Genomic DNA, 22,260 nt, shown 5'->3' with positions numbered 1-22,260 from the left:
CAAATTATTGCTTGTCCCTGAAAAGTTTTGTTTTTGTTTGGGCAATGGCTAACACAATCCTGTGAGCAAAGACCATGCAACCCCACTGGTGGGAAGAGTTGAACTGTTACATGAGCTGTGTACCTAATAAGAAATCAGCAGCCCAGAGTTAGTGAATGGTCAAGTACAAGAACAAAAGCCAAATTTGTAGAACACAGAAGCATTCCTTGGAGACTGCCCCCAATTCACTGGAAAGAAGATCAGGTGAAAGTTGGGACTCCCCATGGTTAAGCAGGTGGGGATGGGGCCTTTTTGATTTAGACCTTATCCGTCCATCTGAGGTAATTTTAGGAGGCCTGGTAGAGTCAAGGCTGACATCCTAGCCACACATAGATGAGGCAGCAACCTCACCTTGCTCCAGATCCTCTGTGGAGGAAAATATGTCACTGGGGCTCTGACGGAAAGGCATGCTTTGATCTTTGCTTCGAGTACACTGGAAGGAATGTTCCATAGCATGATTGCCATCTTTCCTCTGCTTCTAAGAAGGAGACAGAAGTAAGTCAAGCCAGAAATAAAACTGTGCTCTTTATTTCTGTCATTGGAGATTAGGCAGATGACTAATCATCACTCTTCCTCTGTTTCCAAGCTAAATAAAAAGCTTTTGAAATTACCAAGGAGACTTTGGGGTACTGTACTGAGATAATGTTGTACTATATATCTAGACCTTGCCACTCAGCCCAGGAATGATGAGCTGGTCTGGTGTGTGGAAACATATGTGGGACCTCTTGAGGCCAAATAGATTCTCAGCATATCACCTAATTCTTTAGGTTGAAAATCTAGACCACATCATTTTATTTGACAAGGGTTCCATGTCTCTGAAGGTACATTATGCTTGTAACTTTTTTCACCTTTCCCCCATTAAGTGTGGTTAATGGACTGGTATTTGACTCAAAAGAAAGATAGGGAAAAAAAAAAAAGTTTTCTGGAGCCTTTAAAAACAACCCTTAAAAGTTCTGCCATCTGTTTCTGAATCACTCAGAAAACCAAGTGAAGAAATGAAGAAATTTTCTTATAAAACTGAAAATACAGCAGCAGCTGTACTTTCAGAGGTGGTATGACCTCTTTTAGCACATGGATGTCTCCAGCAGTTTATAGAATGCTGGACTGCCTATCTCAACTCTGACTGTGGTTCCTAAGTTAACAGTGAACTAGTGAGATGATCTGAGGCCATTTTGTCATTTGTTTGATGAGTTCCATCCTCATAGAGGTGCCTTGGGGGAATTAAGAAACATGCTGACATTGCTAGACAGGTGGAAAGTGTTGTCAAAGAACATAATCTGTAATCTTCTACGTTTGCTTCATTTGGTGTCTTCTTGCAGTATTTACTTTCTTTCCCCATTATCTAAGATGGTTTCTATTTTATTAGTGATTCAACATTAAAAGGTACAAAATTCCTTTAAGACCAAAACAGAAAACAGTATCTTGCTTTAAGTACCCTTACTTTCTGAACTTCCTCACTAGCTGCCTTACGTAGGACAAGATACCCCTTTTGATGGTTTCTGGGCACGCTCTCTTTATGTGTGAGATTTAGCAAATGATGCTTGACAAATCCTTTCCCATAACTTCTGACTATTAAACTGTCCCCTCTGAGTCATGTTTTTGTTGTTGTTGCTGTTGTTGTTTTTAACTTCACTTTGGGATTTTTAGATTTATGTTCAATACGTTTGAAAAATAAAGATTTTCACAATTTAAAAATAAAGCCTGCTTCACACAGAGGGTAAAACTTAAGTACCATAGGGATGGTGTTAGAGGACTGATGCATAAATGAGTTGGGAATGGATCTGGATAAAGTTTGCAGCATAAGAGATGGAAAAACATGGCCTGTGCTTCACTGTATCCTTCAGACTTGTCTAGTTGCAAGTGACAGAAATCAACTCTGACTAGCCTGAGAAAGAGGAACAAGAGGGAATTCAGTGGAAGGAAACTAAAGAATCACAAAAATATAAAGAAATAGTAAAAGACAGAAATCAGGAGAAAAATATATGAAGGCACCTTCAGATCTTGATATTCAAACCCACAGACTGTTTTCTCAAGGAGCTCTTGAATATGCCCAAGCTCCACGGACTCCAAATTCCTGGAACTGAGTATCCCATGATTCCATCTTGGTCAACTGTCTAGTCCTACAGCAATTATGGCAGGATCCTAGAACTCAGACTCATTCTTCAAATCCCACCTACAGATTTGACCATGCCCTAGTTCGGTTGGGTCTTCAGATGTCAAGATAAAAGCATTAGATGTGCAAGAGATTTACTGGGGGAAACACCTGTCAAGGATAAAAGAGGAGGGACAGAGGACACCATTCACGCAGATCTAATCCTTCTGAGGAAGAGAAGGAAGAAAACAAGGTTGGATTGGCAGAATCTAAGACTGCAACATTAAAAAAGCTTTGGCCAAGCCCATGGGAGTCCTTGAGCCAAAGTCAAGAATCAGAAAATCCTTGCAACCTTGCAAGAAGAGGTTTGCCTTACTATCCCTTTCATACTCAGAAAATGGCTGAGAGCAGCCCATGGGAAGGGTGGCCTTGGGCATGAATGTTGTGATGGGCTCAGAGTGCAGCAGCTTGGGCCACCATCCATCAGTGACATTCTCATAGCAGGAAACCTGAGTAGTACATTTCCATGACTGCCACAGAGCTGTTCCTCAATAAGAGAGAATCATAGAGGACTGAGAAGTCACCCAAGAGATGGCATTTAGAGATGAATTCTTGAGGATTGAGTGATGGCCCTCTTTAGGGCTCTCTTGGCACCAAACCACTGAGTCTGATCACACCTGGTAATGCCTGAGTTCCTACCATATCCATTCAGCTTTGCATTATCCTGTTTTGTCACATTTTATTTTAAGATCCTAGGCAAGTGAAATAGAGTTGAACCAGATGTCCCCAACAGTATCATAGGAAAGTCATCCTTGGGTAATGAGACCTAAAGGGAATGGCCTTAGGTTGTTTGATTATGTAAATGCCCTTACTCACAGGTTTCTCCACCTTTTTGTCTGCCAGGAACCACAGCTCTAGAGGTGGCTTTGGCTGCTACTTCAACAGGCAGATTGTGGCTTTAGTGGCAGAAACACTATTGCTTGCAGGGAGGAAAACAGGAGTTTGGAGCAGGAAGGATCAGGCAGGGGCCCGTTGAGGGGAAGAAGAGGGCCCCCTCTGGGCAATATTCCAAAGAGAGTTCCCCCTCCCCTGCCAGCCACATTTTTTCCTGACTTTCCCATCCACAAAAGTCTCAGGATTCATTGAAATTACAGTCTTGATTCTCTCCCTAGCTGGTCACTAAAAGAGCCAAACAAGCTGTATTTCTGCTGATTACACAGGCCCAAAGGGGACAGTCAGGCATCTGATTAGAAACCTCTCTAGAGGAAAACTTCTGACAGCATACACACATCTCAGGACCCCTCTGGGTACACAGCCCACCCGATCTATTCTGAAATGTTTTCCTTTGCAACTTCCAGTTTTTCTTTTGTGAACACATTATAGTGAGAAGATTCAGTAAATGCTATTTAACGATTCTCCTTTAAAGCCTTATAAAAGCTTATATTTCAGATATCTGTAGGATCTTGTGGAAAGAAATAGAAATATAATTTTTTTTATTTGACTTTATTATATATGATAAAGGACATAAACTCCTGTAATAAATAACCCCCAAATCTCAGTGATATGACTTTCAGTGAGAATGTTCCTATTTAGGCCGCTCTGCACCAGCTCTCACCCAAGCAGTGACTCAGCAACCCAGGCTCTTTCCATCTTGTGGCCCCACTGCATTCAAGTTTCAAAGTCATGCTAGCATCATCCAACAGGAGATAGGAGGAAGACCATGAGAATGAAGGATTACACGTGGGAAACCTTTCTCAGTGATGCTGAAAAGTGGTTTATATCCTTCCTGTATATAATCTATTCACCATAACTCTTCACGTAACCAACCAAACAGCAACGGAGATTGGGATATATTTTGGTGAATACGACAGTCTTTACCAGATATTCCCAGGTGGCAATAGTGGTAAAGAATTCTCCAGTAATATAGGAGACGTAAGATGAAGTTTCGATTCCTAGGTCAGGAAGATCTCCTGGAGGAAGGCATGGCAACCCACTCCAGTATTCCTGCCTGGAGAATCCCTTGGACAGAGGAGCCTGGCAGGCTACAGCAAAGAGTTGGACATGACTTAAGAGACTTAGTACACATGCACAGTCTTCATTAGATTGACTAATAGAAGCCTGGAAATAAATTATTGCATCTCCTAGAAGCACAGGGCTTTCCTCCCCCACACCAAAGATAAATAGTCGTTTTGTCTTTTACATGCATGTGTCAACTAGGGACAGAACTCATATTAATTCAAAAAATAATTATTGAGCTCCTGTTAAGTTGCAGACACTATGCTGGGTAATACAGTTATAAAATCAGATATGATATGTATCATCAAAGAGCTTATGGTCAGGGACAAGAGTGAAAATGCAATGAACAATTAGAATGAACAAGGTGCTCTGATGAATCCAAGCTTCTATTCTGAGTAATAACGAGGGAAATTTGACTAGGCTCAGAGGGGTCAGAGGAGAACTGTAAGCAAAGGTGAAGCTTTAAATTAGTGTCAAAGAATAAAGAAGAATAGAGAGCAGTTCATGTAGAAATAATACTGTATGTGAATAAATACTGTATGGGCTAAGTAACTTAGCCCATTGACTGAGGTGAAGCTAGTCCGATGAATGAACGTAGGGATGGTGCTAAGGGTAAAGGTAATGATCTGATCAGAAAGACCTTTTGGGACTGAGGCTGTGGCTATCAATATGCATGAAAACTCAATGAAGCATTTTAAGCATGAAATATATGGTTAAAATTTCATTTGATGACAGTTTTTGCCATGATAAAATAATATATTAATCATCATATGGATTCTAACATTGTTGTCTTCAGTGTAATGATGCTCTGATTAATCGGTTGAAGACCTGTTTATCTGGCCACAGCCCTCTGATTTATAGACATGTAATTTTCCAATGTGGCTGCCACTTAAAAAATTCTGTTGTGATTCAGACTTGCCTTCATCTTCATGGATGACATAAAAATAACCCCCTTGTTTTAGGCTGCTGTGTGCCAGGTTGGTATACCTCCTACTTATTAAGGCTGTTAAAATGTTTACTAAGAACCTGTTTTCTGCTAGGCCCTTGCCTGGTGTGTGAGTGAAAAGTGAAAGTCACTCAGATGTGTCCAACTCTGTGTGACCCCATGGACTGTAACCTACCAGGCTCCTCTTTTCATGGGGATTCTTCAGGCAAGAATTCTGCAGTGGGTAAGGATTCCCTTCTCCAGGGGATTTTCCCAATCCAGAGATTGAACCCAGGTCTCCTGCATTGCTGGTGGATTCTTCACCATCTGAGCCACCAGGGAAGCCACTTAGGTGGTGGGAGGCATTATAAAGAGAAACAGCATGGAATGGTAGGGAAAACTCAGGTTTTGAAGCTCAACTCCCATCATTTACAATGGTGGGGTTGGGGGGGAGGGAATGGAGGAAGACTTTGGGAAACTTAGGCAACCTCTTTATCTTAGGCAACCTTTCTCATCTGCAAAATGGAGAAAATATTATCTACTTCAGAGTGTTGCTGTGAGCATTCAGTGATAATATTTGTAAACCACTTCAGTTCAGTTCAGTTCAGTTCAGTCACTCAGTCGTGTCCGACTCTGCAACCCCATGAACTGCAGCATGCCAGGCTTCCCTGTCCATCACCAACTCCCGGAGTTCACTCAGACTCACGTCCATTGAGTCAGTGATGCCATCCAGCCATCTCATCCTCTGTTGTCCCCTTCTCCTCCTGCCCCCAATCCCTCCCAGCATCAGAGTCTTTTCCAATGAGTCAACTCTTTGCATGAGGTGGCCAAAGTACTGGAGTTTCAGCTTTAGCATCATTCCTTCCAAAGAAATCCCAGGGCTGATCTCCTTCAGAATGGACTGGTTGGATCTCCTTGCAGTCCATGGGACTCTCAAGAGTCTTCTCCAACACCACAGTTCAAAAGCAAGCATCGATTCTTCGGCGCTCAGCCTTCTTCACAGTCCAACTCTCACATCCATACATGACTACTGGAAAAACCATGGCCTTGACTAGACGGACCTTTGTTGGCAAAGTAACGTCTCTGCTCTGCTTTTCAATATGCTATCTAGGTTGGTCATAACTTTCCTTCCAAGGAGTAAGTGTCTTTTAATTTCATTGCTGCAATCACCATATGAAGTGATTTTGGAGCCCCCCAAAATAAAGTCTGACACTGTTTCCCCATCTATTTCCCATGAAGTAATGGGACCAGATGCCATGATCTTCATTTTCTGAATGTTGAGCTTTAAGCCCACTTTTTCACTCTCCTCTTTCATTTTCATCAAGAGGCTTTTTAGTTCCTCTTCACTTTCTGCCATAAGGGTGGTGTCATCTGTATATCTGAGGTTATTGATATTTCTCCCAGCAATCCTGATTCCAGCTTGTGCTTCTTCCAGTCCAGCATTTCTCATGATGTACTCTGCGTATAAGTTAAATAAGTAGGGTGATAATATACAGCCTTGACGTACTCCTTTCCTGATTTGGAACCAGTCTGTTGTTCCATGTCCAGTTCTAACTGTTGCTTCCTGATCTGCATATAGGTTTCTCAAGAGGCAGGTCAGGTGCTCTGGTATTCCCATCTCTTTCAGAATGTTCCACAGTTTATTGTGATCTACACAGTCAAAGGCTTTGGCATAGTCAATAAAGCAGAAATAGATGTTTTTCTGGAACTCTCTTCCTTTTTCGATGATCCAGCGGATGTTGGCAATTTGGTCTCTGGTTCCTCTGCCTTTTCTAAAACCAGCTTGAATATCTGGAAGTTCATGGTTCACGTATTGCTGAAGCCTGGCTTGGAGAATTTTGAGCATTACTTTACTAGAGTGTGAGATGAGTGCAATTGTGCGGTAGTTTGAGCATTCTTTGGCATTGCCTTTCTTTGGGATTGAAATGAAAACTGACCTTTTCCAGTCCTGTGGCCACTGCTGAGTTTTCCAAATGTGCTGGCATATTGAGTGCAGCACTTTCACAGCATCATCTTTCAGGATTTGAAATAGCTCCACTGGAATTCCATCACCTCCACTAGCTTTGTTCGTAGTGATGCTTTCTAAGGCCCAATTGACTTCACATTCCAGGATGTCTGGCTCTAGGTGAGTGAGCACACCATCATGATTATCTTGGTTGTGAAGATCTTTTTTGTACAGTTCTTCTGTGTATTCTTGCCACCTCTTCTTAATATCTTCTGCTTCTCTTAGGTCCATACCACTTAAGTGTGCTAAAAAAATGGGGGCTGGGGTGGCATATGACATGGTCTCCTTGCCCATACAGACATTGCTAATCAACCATGTAACAATTTTCTGCTGAGCCAGACTCAGCTTGGGGTGATACTTGTATGAAGTAATTTTATTAAAATACAGTAGCCCTATATGTCCAGTCATCAGAAAAGACAGGCTTCATGCAGGATAGGCATGAGCTTGGGCCCATGGGATGTTGGTAGTGTTTATTTGAACTCCGCGTTTTGTGTCTGACTCTTTGTGGCTGGACTTCCATGAAAATTTAGAGCAATTCTTTCATCTTGCTTGCACCATGGTTTGCTCTACACTAGCTTGTCATACGGAGAAGGCAATGGCATCCCACTCCAGTACTCTTGCCTGGAAAATCCCATGGATGGAGGAGCCTGGTAGGCTGCAGTCCATGGGGTCGCTAAGAGTCGGGCACGACTGAGCGACTTCCCTTTCACTTTTCACTTTCATGCATTGGAGAAGGAAATGGCAACCCACTCCAGTATTCTTGCCTGGAGAATCCCAGGGACAGAGGAGCCTAGTGGGCTGCTGTCTATGGGGTTGCACAGAGTCAGACACGACTGAAGCGACTTAGCAGCAGCAGCTTGTCATATAGAATTTGCTAGTCATTCTCCATCTGGAGACAGTTAATAGAACTAATTAGGACTACAATAAGCAACAATTGAGTTATGATCCTAAGGTCTCTATTCATAGTGATTATAGAGATTCACTTTCTAGAGCAGCTGTAGCACAAAATGTTTCCCACAAGACACAATCCAGTAGTTGGTATTGGTTGCCTGGAGTGCTGTACTGCCAAGGAGTCTGGAATTCTGGGTTCCGTGAGAGTTTGGCCATGATCAAACGGCAATGCTTGACATGAGCAAGAAACAGAGGAAAAGTGCACAAGCTAGTCATTTGTCTGCAGGGGAGGTTAGAGACCGTTGAACCATGCTCCTTATTATTTTTCTTATGAAGAAATTGAGATCCAGAGAAATTGTCTCTTGATAGAAGAAATTTCTAGAGACAGAATTGGATAAGAATCCCAAACCCCTAGTTCCAAGGATCTGGGTCAAGTCCTGTTTTCTTTTTCACGGTATCTTATTTCATAGCATTACCAAGAGACCCTTCAGACATATTTCATGAGTAGGTCCTGGAATTAATACTGTATTTGCTATTTTTGTTTTTAGTTTTTATTCCCCAGCATTGTTAAGGCATCATTTACTTTTAAGAAAATTTGCCCATTTAAAAGGTACGGTTTGATGAGTTTGGCAAGTGTCTACAGTCATATAACCACCTTCACAGTCAAAACATGGAACGTTTCTATCTCTCCAGAAAGTATCCGTGTTTCCCTTTGCAGTCAATTCTCTTCCCCGAGTCTCGCCATCCTGGCAGTGATCTGCTTTCTGTGACTATAGTTTTGCCTTTTATAGAAGTTATATAAATGGAATCATATAGTATGTAGTCTGTTTTACTTGACTTCTTTCATATATCAGAGATTCACTCATTTTATTGCATGCCACTATTTTATTCTTTTCACAGCTGGGTAGTATTTCATACTATGTATACACCACAATCTGTTTACTTATTGATCAGTTGATGAAAATCTGGATTGTTTTCAGTTTTTGGTTATTATGAACACTGCTGCTATAAACATGCAAATGCAATTTATTGTGTGATAATAATTTTCATCCATCTTGGGTAAATATTTAAGAATAGGACTGCTCAGTCATATATATGTTTAACTTTGTGAGAAACAGCTAAGGCTTTCCAAAGTGGCTGTACTATTTTGCATTCCTACCAGGAATGTAGGACAATTCTGATCGATTTGTATCACTGTCAAAACTTGGTATTGTCTTCCAAATTTAAGCCATTGTGCTAGGTTGTCTAACAGTTTCTCATGGTGGTTTCAGTTTGTAATTACCCTGATGACTTGTGACGTTGAACATCTTTTCACTTGATATTTGACCATATGCATATTAGAGCACCCATTCAAATATTTTGCCCATTTAAAATGTTAATATATGCCTTCTCATTGAGTTGTAAGACATTCTTGGTATACTGGATACAAGCACTAGGATTTGCAAATCTTTTGTCCTGGTCTATGACTTGTTTTCTAGTTACTTGAAATGTATTTTTTAAAAGTTAACTTAAAAAATAAACCTGAAGTCCATTCTCATCTAATTTTCTTCTCTTTTCATGCTATTCTGTTGCTAAGAAATCTGTGCTGCCTAAGAAATCCAATTTCACAAAAAATTTTGGGTTTTTTTTTAGAAGTTTTCTAACTTTAGTACTTATGTCCTATTCATGGAGTTAATTTTTGTGTTTGTTGTGAGGTAGGGGTTGATTTTCTTTCTATTTCGTGCATACAGACATCTGTTGGTTTCAGCACTATTAGGTGAAATAACTATCATTTTGTCCAATTACCTTGCCATCTTTGTTTAAAAAAAAAAAATCAATTGATTTAGAAATACATATCTACTTCCGAGATCGCTCTTCTGTTCCACTGATGTTATGTTTACTCTTATGTCAACATCACACTGTATAGATGATAACAGCTTTACAATGACTTTGAAATCAGATGGTGTCATTCCTCTAGCCATTTACGTCCTCAAAATTGTTTTATGTATTCTAGGGCTATTGGTTTTTCATATAAAATTTCAAATCAGTGTGACTGATATCAAAATAAGCCTGATAGGTTTTTCAATGGAATCACACTGAATCTATAGATAATTTGGGTGAGAATTAAAATCTTGATAATATTAAATCTTCTAATTCTTGAATATGGAATAGACTTTCATTCACTTAGATCTTCTTTAAAAATTAAAAAACATTTTGAAGGAAATTAGTGTATAATAGGGCTTATCTTTTGTTGAATTTAACCTAAATATTTTAACTTTTGATATTCTTAAAAACAGGGCTTTATATTTCTCTTTGCCTGTATTTTTTTGGGTTATTTGATTTTTTTAGAACTTCATTTTAATGTTCATACTAACATTTAAACTATACTTGTTTGCATTTTTTCGGCTGTTCTATGGGCTACAATATACAGTAGATCTTGAACTTTTTACAGACCGATTTTCAGCTAATCTTATACTACTTCATATAAAATACAGAACCTTTCAACCCATAGGTACATATCTCCTCTTTGTCCTCTATGCTGTATCTATATTCATCATCAAACAGCACAAGAGAATACTATAACTTTGGACTTTAAACACTGTGTAGTAAGGAATTAATCTTGCTCAGAGAGGTCCGTCATTGCTCTTGGCTCCTGTGAGGTGAGTCCCAAGTTCTTGGAATGTTCTGCCTGATACCCAGTGTCTGGGGGCTTTGAGCCACACCAATCTGATTCATGGTCGGACCTTTGGGTCACATGGTATCAGCTCAATCTCTGGAAGTGTTGGAAACTAAGGTCAGCCACGCAGGTGATCTACCATGTCTATGCAAGGGAACCCCAGGGCTTGGGTGAGCTTTCCCAGTTGGCAGTATTCCATGTGTGCTATCACATAGCATTTCGGGGATGAGTTAGAACTTTCCATGACTCTACTGGGAAAGGAGAGCTGGAAGCTCTGTCCATGGAACTCTCCTGGATTTTGCCATGTGTCTCTTTTCTTGAGGATTTTAATCTGTATCCTTTTGCTGAAATAAACTATAACGATGAGTGTAACAGTTTTTGATGAGCTCTGTGAATCCTAATGAATTACGGAATCTGAGGGTCTTGGGGACCCTGAACTTCCAGTTGGTATCAGAATGAGAGTGGTCTTGTGGATTTCCCTTTAAATTCTTAAACACGCATATGTTTTGTAGAGAAATTAAGGGAAGACAAAGCAAAAAATACAATCTTTGTATTTACACGGATATTTTAATTTGTGACACTTTTTTTTTTAGATTTATACTTCTATTCAGAATTATTTCCTTTCAGCATATTTTTGTCTTTTGTACTGCAGGTACAAAAGATGTATTGGTGATGCATCTTTTAGTTTTCCTTTATGTGATAATATTTTTATTTCACCTTTACCCTCATTCTTAAAGGGCTTTTCCCCTCTACTAGATATAGAATTCTAGGTTGACAGTTTTTTTTTTTTTTTTTTCTCCTTTCAATACTTCAAAGATGTTTTTGGACTTTTTTCTGGTCTCCACGCTTTCTGACAAGAAGCAACTAGTTAGTCAAATGATTATTCCTTTGTACATAGTCCGTCATTTTTCTCTTGTTTTCAAGCTTTGCTCTGTATATTCAGGTTTCAACAATTTGAAACAAAGCCTTCATATATTGTCATGCCTGGTGTTACCAAGCATATCAAGTTGTGAATTTATATGTTTCATCAAATTGGGGGGAAATTAATTTTTCAATTTTTTTCTTGCCCAGTTGTCTCTTTCTTTAAGGAGTTATAATTACATGTATATTCAACAACTTGATACAATTTATTGGGTCTTTGAAGTTTGGTTGCTTAAAAATCTTTTTTCTCTTTGATATTGCTGCTGCTGCTAAGTCACTTCAGTCGTGTCCGACTCTGTGCGACCCCATAGATGGCAGCCCACCAGGCTCCCCCGTCCCTGGGATTCTCCAGGCAAGAACACTGGAGTGGGTTGCCATTTCCTTCTCCAATGCATGAAAGTGAAAAGTGAAACTGAAGTCACTCAGTCATGTCTGACTCTTAGTGACCCCATGGACTGCAGCCCACCAGGCTCCTCGGTCCACGGGATTTTCCAGGCAAGAGTACTGGAGTGGGTTGCCATCGCCTTCTCCAATCTCTTTGATATTTACTTTGGATAATTTTTGTTGATCTACCTTAAGTTTCTGGAGAAGTCAGTATAGCTGCCCTGAAATCATTATCTGTTAAGTCAAACATTTAGATATACTTAGGGTTAATTTTTCTCTTAAGAGTATGGATGAAAACATATTACTCTTATACTGCTAACACTCTATGTTTGAAAAGATAATAAAAAGTCTTACTCTTTGAACAAAAAGAAGAGTATGCCCCATTTTTCTTCTTCATCTGTTGATGGTGATTATATCCAGGACATTATGAATGTTAAGTTATAGTAGAGAGTAGATTGTAATACTTTTCTCTGGTGACTGCTGTTTATTTTGTCAAGCAAACAATTTTCATGGTTTGTACTAGAACTAGAAACTAAATTTCTGTGTAGTAGGTCCAAGCTTAGAGGCTGTCTTTTGTCTTAGCATAACTGTCTTGCATCTGTTTTGTACATGAATGGTTCAAATTTCAGATGGAATTTGGAGAATCCCTTTCTGACCATTTTTCCTACAGGGCTCCCCATCTTTCTTCACTAATTGGTTCCCTCCTATTTGGTCTTTTGTAAATTCCCAGGACAAAAAGATTGCAGTTTTTTCATCAGTGCCCCCACTGTCATTGAATCCCTACTGACCATACCTAGTCCCAGGCTAAAAGGACAGTAAGGGAAACTCACTTTATACAACTCCTTTCTTATGACCATGAACTCCTCCATAAGAATCAGGTTATATCATTTCACTCTCTAGTGACTTCAGCTACCAATTTTTCACATTATACCCAGATTTTATTGCTATTATCTGCAGCAGGATCTGTATCTTACTTGGCAATTACCTCACATTTTCTTTACAGCCAGCTTTTAACTAGTAAATTGGGATTTTTGCCTGTGTGGGTGGCATCCCATGGTTGCCTGCAGGGATCTCAGCCTCCTAGATATTGATTACTCTTAAGTAAGTGTCAGTGAGGATTTTCATTTAATTTTATTAAAATCAGTGCAAATTGATGCAAATTACATGCCCACATATAAGATAATAGTATACTAGCTATGACTTACATTTAGAATTAACTAAAATTAATTTATAGCTTTTGAAATGAAAAAGATGGGCCTAAGGAATAATTCCATTTGGTGTTGATATCTACTTCATTTTTAAGATAATAATATTTATATATAAACAGTACCTGAAAATTACTTCACTTTCATAAGATTCCAAGAGTGTACAATTATCACTAGGTATATCAGTGCCTTGGGCCAATCTCGCCCTATTATTTTTAACAAGAGCAGGGATAGGAACTTGCTGATAAGATCTGTTGCAGTTATTAGCTAAGCCATTTTAGAGAGGAATCCTAGTGCTACAGAAAATATGGTTAATGCAGACACAAACTCCAAAACTTAGCTGTCCATTTCATCATTTATAAGCAAATCTCATCTGATGTTGGCCAAGTTACTGAAGAAGAATTCTTGTCCTCAGTTTTCTCACTTGTGATGAACAGACAGACATGTGGAGTTACGGTGAAAATAGAAGAAATAAGGAAATTAAAACAGCTCACACAGTGCTGGGCACATAGCAAGTTTAGCAAATATCTATGGTAAGGACCCTTTGGTGGTTTTATAATGTGTCAACAATTGGCTTAGCTGAATGACATTTCCCAGAATTCCTTTTCCATTTAGAGTGGGCAACAGAAGAGCTTTCTGTTTTTTTTGTTTTAATTTTTATTGGAATATAGTTGTTTCACAATGTTGTTTTATTTTCTGCTGTACAGCCTAGTAAACCAGCCATATGTATACATATAGCCCCTCTTTTTGGAACTTCCTTCCCATTTTAAGTCACCGCAGAGCACTGAAAGCTCAGTTGGTAAAAGCTCTGTAATGCAGGAGACCCCAGTTCGATTTCTGGGTTGGGAAGATCCCCTGGAGGAGGGCATGGCAACCCACTCCAGTATTCTTGCCTGGAGAACCCCCATGGACAGAGGAGCCTGGTGGGTTATAGTCCGCGGGGTCGCAGAGTCAGACATGAGTGAGCGACTAAGCACAGCACACACAGAGCACTGAGAGTTCCTGAACTGTACAGTAGGTTCTCATTATCTATTTTATACATAGTATCAATAGTGTGTATATGTCAATCCATCTCCCAATTCACCCCACTGCCATAAAAATACATGGTGTCCATACATTTGTTCTCTCCGTCTGTCAGAAGAGATTTAAGAGGGATATTTAGAGGCCAAAGCAAGGTGACTATCACTGTGTATTTTATACATATTGTTATTTATTTGTTTCCTCACCTCACTGGCGTGAGGCAGCGGATGGGCCTAGAACTGCCTAACTTCTCCCTGAGCCATCCTTAATGTATCTGACTCCTGGACCATTTGCTTGAGTTTAGTCCCTTGACTGAAGGCCCACTGCTGTACGGTAGCAGTGTAATCAGTCAAGGGTAATGAGAACTGAGGAAAGTCTCAGTCTGTCCTTGGGGGTTCCAGCTCATATCTGTGGGTTCCCAACTGACCTTATTCTCCCTGGCTCTACATCCTTCTTCCCTTCTGCTGGCCTGTTCTGTGGCTTCCAGCTCCAGTGTCAGACAGGAGGCAATATACTTACAGAGACTGACAAACCAGAATCCCACAGTTGCATTAACTCAAATCTCTAGGACAAATCGTAATCTTTGTCTGTCTGTCTGCCTCTCTCCACACACATGCATGTGCTGTGTAGACATACACCCACACCGCTTCTCTGACTGCTCCCTGATACAAACAATATTTGAGAGTCAGTCAACTTGTACTACTCAACTTAAGTTTAAAAACCCACCTTTAGGGGAGGAGGAGCTAAGATGGTGGAGGAGTAGGACGGGGAGAACACTTTCTCCCCCACAAATTCATCAAAAGAACATTTAAACGCCGAGTAAATTCCACAAAACAACTTCTGAATGCCGGCAGAGGACATCAGGCACCCAGAAAAGCAACCCAAGTCTTCAAAAGGAGAGAGAAAAAATACAGCTCCACCCACCAGAACACTGACACAAGCTTCCCTAACCAAGAAACCTTGACAAGCCACCTGTACAAACCCACACAGAGCAAGGAAATGCCACAATAAAGAGAACTCCACAAACTGCCAGAATACAGAGAGGACACCCCAAACTCAGCAATTTAAACAAGATGAAGAGACGGAGGAATACCCAGCAGATAAAGGAACAGGATAAATGCCCACCAAACCAAACAAAAGAGGAAGAGATAGGGAATCTACCTGATAAAGAATTCCGAATAATGATAGTGAAATTGATCCAAAATCTTGAAATCAAAATGGAATCACAGATAAATAGCTTGGAGACAAAGATTGAGAAGATGAAAGAAAGGTTTAACAAGGACCTAGAAGAAATAAAAGAGAGTCAATATATAATGAATAATGCAACAAATGAAATTAAAAACACTCTGGAGGCTACACATAGTAGAATAACAGAGGCAGAAGATAGGATTAGTGAATTAGAAGATAGAATGGTAGAAATAAATGAATCAGAGAGGATAAAAGAAAAACGAATTAAAAGAAATGAGGACAATCTCAGAGACCTCCAGGACAATATTAAGCGCTACAACATTCGAATCATAGGGGTCCCAGAAGAAGAAGACAAAAAGAAAGACCATGAGAAAATACTTGAAGAGATAATAGTTGAAAACTTCCCTAAAATGGGGAAGGAAATAATCACCCAAGTCCAAGAAACCCAGAGAGTCCCAAACAGGATAAACCCAAGGCGAAACACCCCAAGACACATATTAATCAAATTAACAAAGATCAAACACAAAGAACAAATATTAAAAGCAGCAAGGGAAAAACAACAAACAACACACAAGGGAATTCCCATAAGGATAACAGCTGATCTTTCAATAGAAACTCTTCAAGCCAGGAGGGAATGGCAAGACATACTTGAAGTGATGAAAGAAAATAACCTACAGCCCAGATTATTGTACCCAGCAAGGATCTCATTCAAATATGAAGGAGAAATCAAAAGCTTCTCAGACAAGCAAAAGCTGAGAGAATTCAGCACCACCAAACCAGCTCTCCAACAAATACTAAAGGATATTCTCTAGACAGGAAACACAAAAACGGTGTATAAACTTGAAACCAAAACAATAAAGTAAATGGCAACGGGATCATACTTATTAGTAATTACCTTAAACGTAAATGGGTTGAATGCCCCAACCAAAAGACAAAGACTGGCTGAATGGATACAAAAACAAGACCCCTACATATGTTGTCTACAAGAGACCCACCTCAAAACAGGGGACACATACAGACCGAAAGTGAAGGGCTGGAAAAAGGTTTTCCACGCAAATAGGGACCAAAAGAAAGCAGGAGTAGCAATACTCATATCAGATAAAATAGACTTTAAAACAAAGGCTGTGAAAAGAGACAAAGATGGTCACTACATAATGATCAAAGGATCAATCCAAGAAGAAGATATAACAATTATAAATATATATGCACCCAACATGGGAGCGCCGCAGTATGTAAGACAAATGCTAACAAGTATGAAAGGAGAAATTAACAATAACACAATAATAGTGGGAGACTTTAATACCCCACTCACACCTATGGATAGATCAACTAAACAGAAAATTAACAAGGAAACACAAACGTTAAATGATACAATAGACCAATGATACAATAGACCAGTTAGACCTAATTGATATCTATAGGACATTTCATCGCGAAACAATGAACTTCATCTTTTTCTCAAGCGCACATGGAACCTTCTCCAGGATAGATCACATCCTGGGCCATAAATCTAGCCTTGGTAAATTCAAAAAAATAGAAATCATTCCAAGCATCTTTTCTGACCACAATGCAGTAAGATTAGATCTCAATTACAGGAGAAAAACTATTAAAAATCCCAACATATGGAGGCTGAACAACACGCTGCTGAATAACCAACAAATCACAGAAGAAATCAAAAAAGAAATCAAAATTTGCATAGAAACGAATGAAAATGGAAACACAACAACCCAAAACCTGTGGGGCACTGTAAAAGCAGTCCTAAGGGGAAAGTTCATAGCAATACAGGCATACCTCAAGAAACAAGAAAAAAGTCAAATAAATAACCTAACCCTACACCTAAAGCAACTAGAAAAGGAAGAAATGAAGAAACCCAAGGTTAGTAGAAGGAAAGAAATCTTAAAAATTAGGGCAGAAATAAATGCAAAAGAAACAAAAGAGACCATAGCAAAAATCAACAAAGCCAAAAGCTGGTTCTTTGAAAGGATAAATAAAATTGACAAACCATTAGCCAGACTCATCAAGAAACAAAGGGAGAAAAATCAAGTCAATAAAATTAGAAATGAAAATGGAGAGATCACAACAGACAACACAGAAATACAAAGGATCATAAGAGACTACTATCAACAATTATATGCCAATAAAATGGACAACGTGGAAGAAATGGACAAATTCTTAGAAAAGTACAACTTTCCAAAACTGGACCAGGAAAAAATAGAAAATCTTAACAGACCCATCACAAGCATGGAAATTGAAACTGTAATCAAAAATCTTCCAGCAAACAAAAGCCCAGGTCCAGATGGCTTCACAGCTGAATTCTACCAAAAATTTAGAGAAGAGCTAACACCTATCCTACTCAAACTCTTCCAGAAAATTGCAGAGGAAGGTAAACTTCCAAACTCATTCTATGAGGCCACCATCACCCTAATACCAAAACCTGACAAAGATCCCACAAAAAAAGAAAACTACAGGCCAATATCACTGATGAACATAGATGCAAAAATCCTTAACAAAATTCTAGCAATCAGAATCCAACAACACATTAAAAAGATCATACACCATGACCAAGTGGGCTTTATCCCAGGGATGCAAGGATTCTTCAATATCTGCAAATCAATCAATGCAATACACCACATTAACAAATTGAAAAATAAAAACCATATGATTATCTCAATAGATGCAGAGAAAGCCTTTGACAAAATTAACATCCATTTATGATAAAAACTCTCCAGAAATCAGGAATAGAAGGAACATACCTCAACATAATAAAAGCTATATATGACAAACCCACAGCAAACATTATCCTCAATGGTCAAAAATGGAAAGCATTTCCTTTAAAGTCAGGAACAAGACAAGGGTGCCCACTCTCACCATTACTATTCAACATAGTTTGGGAAGTTTTGGCCACAGCAATCAGAGCAGAAAAAGAAATAAGGAATCCAAATTGGAAAAGAAGAAGTAAAACTCTCACTATTTGCAGATGACATGATCCTCTACATAGAAAACCCTAAAGACTCCACCAGAAAATTACTAGAACTAATCTATGATTATAGTAAAGTTGCAGGATATAAAATCAACACACAGAAATCCCTTGCATTCCTATACACTAATAATGAGAAAACTGAAAGAGAAATTAAGGAAACAATTCCATTCACCATTGCAACGGAAAGAATAAAATACTTAGGAATATATCTACCTAAAGAAACTAAAGACCTATATATAGAAAACTATAAAACACTGGTGAAAGAAATCAAAGAGGACACTAATAGATGGAGAAATATACCATGTTCATGGATTGGAAGAATCAATATAGTGAAAATGAGTATACTACCCAAAGCAATTTATAGATTCAATGCAATCCCTATCAAGCTACCAACGGTATTCTTCACAGAGCTAGAACAAATAATTTCACAATTTGTATGGAAATACAAAAAACCTCAAATAACCAAAGCGATCTTGAGAAAGAAGAATGGAACTGGAGGAATCAACCTACCTGACTTCAGGCTGTATTACAAAGCCACAGTTATCAAGACAGTATGGTACTGGCACAAAGACAGAAATATTGATCAATGGAACAAAATAGAAAGCCCAGAGATAAATCCATGCACATATGGACACCTTATCTTTGACAAAGGAGGCAAGAATATACAATGGATTAAAGACAATCTCTTTAACAAGTGGTGCTGGGAAAACTGGTCAACCACTTGTAAAAGAATGAAACTAGAACACTTTCTAACACCATACACAAAAATAAACTCAAAATGGATTAAAGATCTCAACGTAAGACCAGAAACTATAAAACTCCTAGAGGAGAACATAGGCAAAACACTCTCCGACATACATCACAGCAGGATCCTCTATGACCCACCTCCCAGAATATTGGAAATAAAAGCAAAAATAAACAAATGGGACCTAATTAAACTTAAAAGCTTCTGCACAACAAAGGAAACTATTAGCAAGGTGAAAAGGCAGCCTTCAGAATGGGAGAAAATAATAGCAAATGAAGCAACTGACAAACAACTAATCTCAAAAATATACAAGCAACTCCTACAGCTCAACTCCAGAAAAATAAATGACCCAATCAAAAAATGGGCCAAAGAACTAAATAGGCATTTCTCCAAAGAAGACATGCAGGTGGCTAACAAACACATGAAAAGATGCTCAACATCACTCATTATCAGAGAAATGCAAATCAAAACCACTATGAGGTACCATTTCACACCAGTCAGAATGGCTGCGATCCAAAAGTCTACAAGCAATAAATGCTGGAGAGGGTGTGGAGAAAAGGGAACTCTCTTACACTGTTGGTAGGAATGCAAACTAGTACAGCTACTATGGAGAACAGTGTGGAGATTCCTTAAAAAACTGGAACTAGAACTGCCTTATGATCCAGCAATCCCACTGCTGGGCATACACACTGAGGAAACCAGAAGGGAAAGAGACACGTGTACCCCAATGTTCATCACAGCACTGTTTACAATAGCCAGGACATGGAAGCAACCTAGATGCCCATCAGCAGATGAATGGATAAGAAAGCTGTGGTACATATACGCAATGGAGTATTACTCAGCCATTAAAAAGAATACATTTGAATCAGTTCTAATGAGATGGATGAAACTGGAGCCTATTATACAGAGTGAAGTAAGCCAGAAAGAAAAACACCAATACAGTATACTAACGCATATATATGGAATTTAGAAAGATGGTAACAATAACCCTGTGTACAAAACAGCAAAAGAGACACTGATGTATAGATCAGTCTTATGGACTCTGTGGGAGAGGGAGAGGGTGGGGAGATTTGGGAGAATGGCATTGAAACATGTATAATACCATATATGAAACGAGTCACCAGTCCAGGTTCGATGCACGATACTGGATGCTTGGGGCTGATGCACTGGGACGACCCAGAGGGAGGGTATGGGGAGGGAGGAGGGAGGAGGGTTCAGGATGGGGAACACAGGTATACCTGTGGTGGATTCATTTCGATATTTGGCAAAACTAATACAATATTGTAAAGTTTAAAAATAAAATAAAATTAAAAAAAAAATAATAAAACCCACCTTTAATGGCCTGTGACCATGGCTATTAATACAGTATCTTGGTGCTCTTGAAAATAACCATGGTTTTATGCTACTAAAAGCATCTGAAGAACACCAGCCCTTCTAACAATAATAAAAATAAGATTAATTAATGCTTCTTTAGTATTTACTGCACTGTGCATAAGATATAAGAGTAAATATTTCATAAGAATCCTACAAAGGAGATTTTGTTTTCATCCCCATTTTACAGATGGGAAACTGAGGCCACAGGTAAGTAACTTCCTACAGTCATACATTTAGCATAGAGCCAGTATTCACACACACCATGCTGGTTTCAAAGCCTGTGCTCTTAAATACAATGTTACATGGCTTTCTGATGACAAGGTAAGTAAAATTCTACCTTGAGTAGAAACCAGCTGACAACATCACTGAAAGTTTACTTAGGAATGATATGGATGTGAGTGGGTGGCAGTTTCTTGAGGTTGAGAGTGACTGGGATGTGAGGATGGCTTTCCAGTCTTCTCACTTAGAAGATTATGTTCTTTCCTCAACAGTTTTGGGGTGTGTTCCTCAATCTCTTTCCTAATTCTTTTTCTCTTCCTACCGTCACCCTCCACTCCCGTTTTTTTTCTTTTTTGATTTCTGTCTTGACAGCATTCCAGACTGGAAATATTTTAAGGAACAGCTTGCTACATGGTACTTCACTAAAAATAATACAAGTCAAGTTGTTGGCAAAAGAGTCAGCCTTGGAGGAACACCAATTGTGCAGAGTTTAGAAAGCGGTATGGTTGCTGAGTCCTGGTTTCTCGAGCAGGATAAACGTCAGACTTGGTAGATGGTGGGGAGCCTGTCCAGATTCATGGAGGTGAGAATCATCTGACTCCCTGGTGGGCTCTGTTAACCTCAGAGAGTGAGGTCCCACTGGACAAACCTGCCGGGACAAACGGGCCTCACGGATCTGTGGAAGTGATCGGTCTGTGCCAATTCATCCTCCCCTCCCCATCTTTAATAGTTAGAATTCCGCAGGGCTCTGTTCTCCCTTCTTATTACTCTGCAGTCTCACCCACACCTACTTTGTTGCTGGGCTCCATCTGGTAGCCTAGTGGTTAAGAGTGTGGACTCTGGAGCCAGATTGGGTTTGAATTCTGGCTCAGGACCTAGCTGGGAGACTCTAATAATTCTGGGTCTCAGTTGTCTCATAGGTAAAATGGATTTAACAGTTGTACTTCCCTCAGAGGGTTGCTAGGAAGAGAAAACAATATTTATAAAGCATGTAGGCAGTGACTGGTAATTAGCAAGCATTTGAAAGTGTTTATTAAACTTGCAAATGTAACTAGTTTAGACTCTTCCACTGTATCCCAGACCCAACTGTCAACTCCTTTCTCCACTTGGATATGACACAAGCAACATTTCCAGAACCGAACTCAATCTCTCCTAAATCATCCTCTGCCTTTGGAGGTCTCAATGTCAGGGACATACCTCCTTTCTGTCTAGAAACATGAGAGTCACTTTCATCCATTAAATTATTGACTCTGTCTTCTAAATATCTTTTAATCCTTCTATTTCTATCAACTTGGCCACTCTGGTGGACAAAGTCACCATCTGCTTCTGGACCACAATGATGAATATAAACAAATTGTCTCCCTATACCTGTACTTACACTTTTCCAGTTGATTCCCCAAACTGTGAAAAAGGAGATCTTTGAAAATAAGAAAATATGACAATGACAAGACTTGAAAAAGAAAAAAAAAACATGCCACCCCTCCTATGGATTTTCATTGTTGCTAGTTTCTAAAGCTTCAGATCCTTGTATTACCAAGACTCCAAGTGCTCTGCCTCTGTTTACCTCTCCAGCTTCCATTCTCACCCTCCCCCTGCTTTC

The 22,260-nt window shown here is 39.4% G+C and overlaps 1 long non-coding RNA gene across 2 annotated transcripts in view; it reads right to left on the bottom strand.

Annotated features, from left to right (window-relative positions):
- LOC139183126 (uncharacterized) overlaps positions 1-22,260 on the bottom strand; it is a 154,513-nt gene that overhangs the window by 5,729 nt on the left and 126,524 nt on the right. The gene's annotated exons all lie outside the window — the stretch shown is intronic.

This window comes from Bos indicus, chromosome 5, assembly GCF_029378745.1.
Source record: "Bos indicus isolate NIAB-ARS_2022 breed Sahiwal x Tharparkar chromosome 5, NIAB-ARS_B.indTharparkar_mat_pri_1.0, whole genome shotgun sequence".
Lineage (NCBI taxonomy): Eukaryota > Metazoa > Chordata > Mammalia > Artiodactyla > Bovidae > Bos > Bos indicus.
Note: the sequence above shows the minus strand (reverse complement) of the source record. Positions and strands in the feature narration are given on the sequence as shown.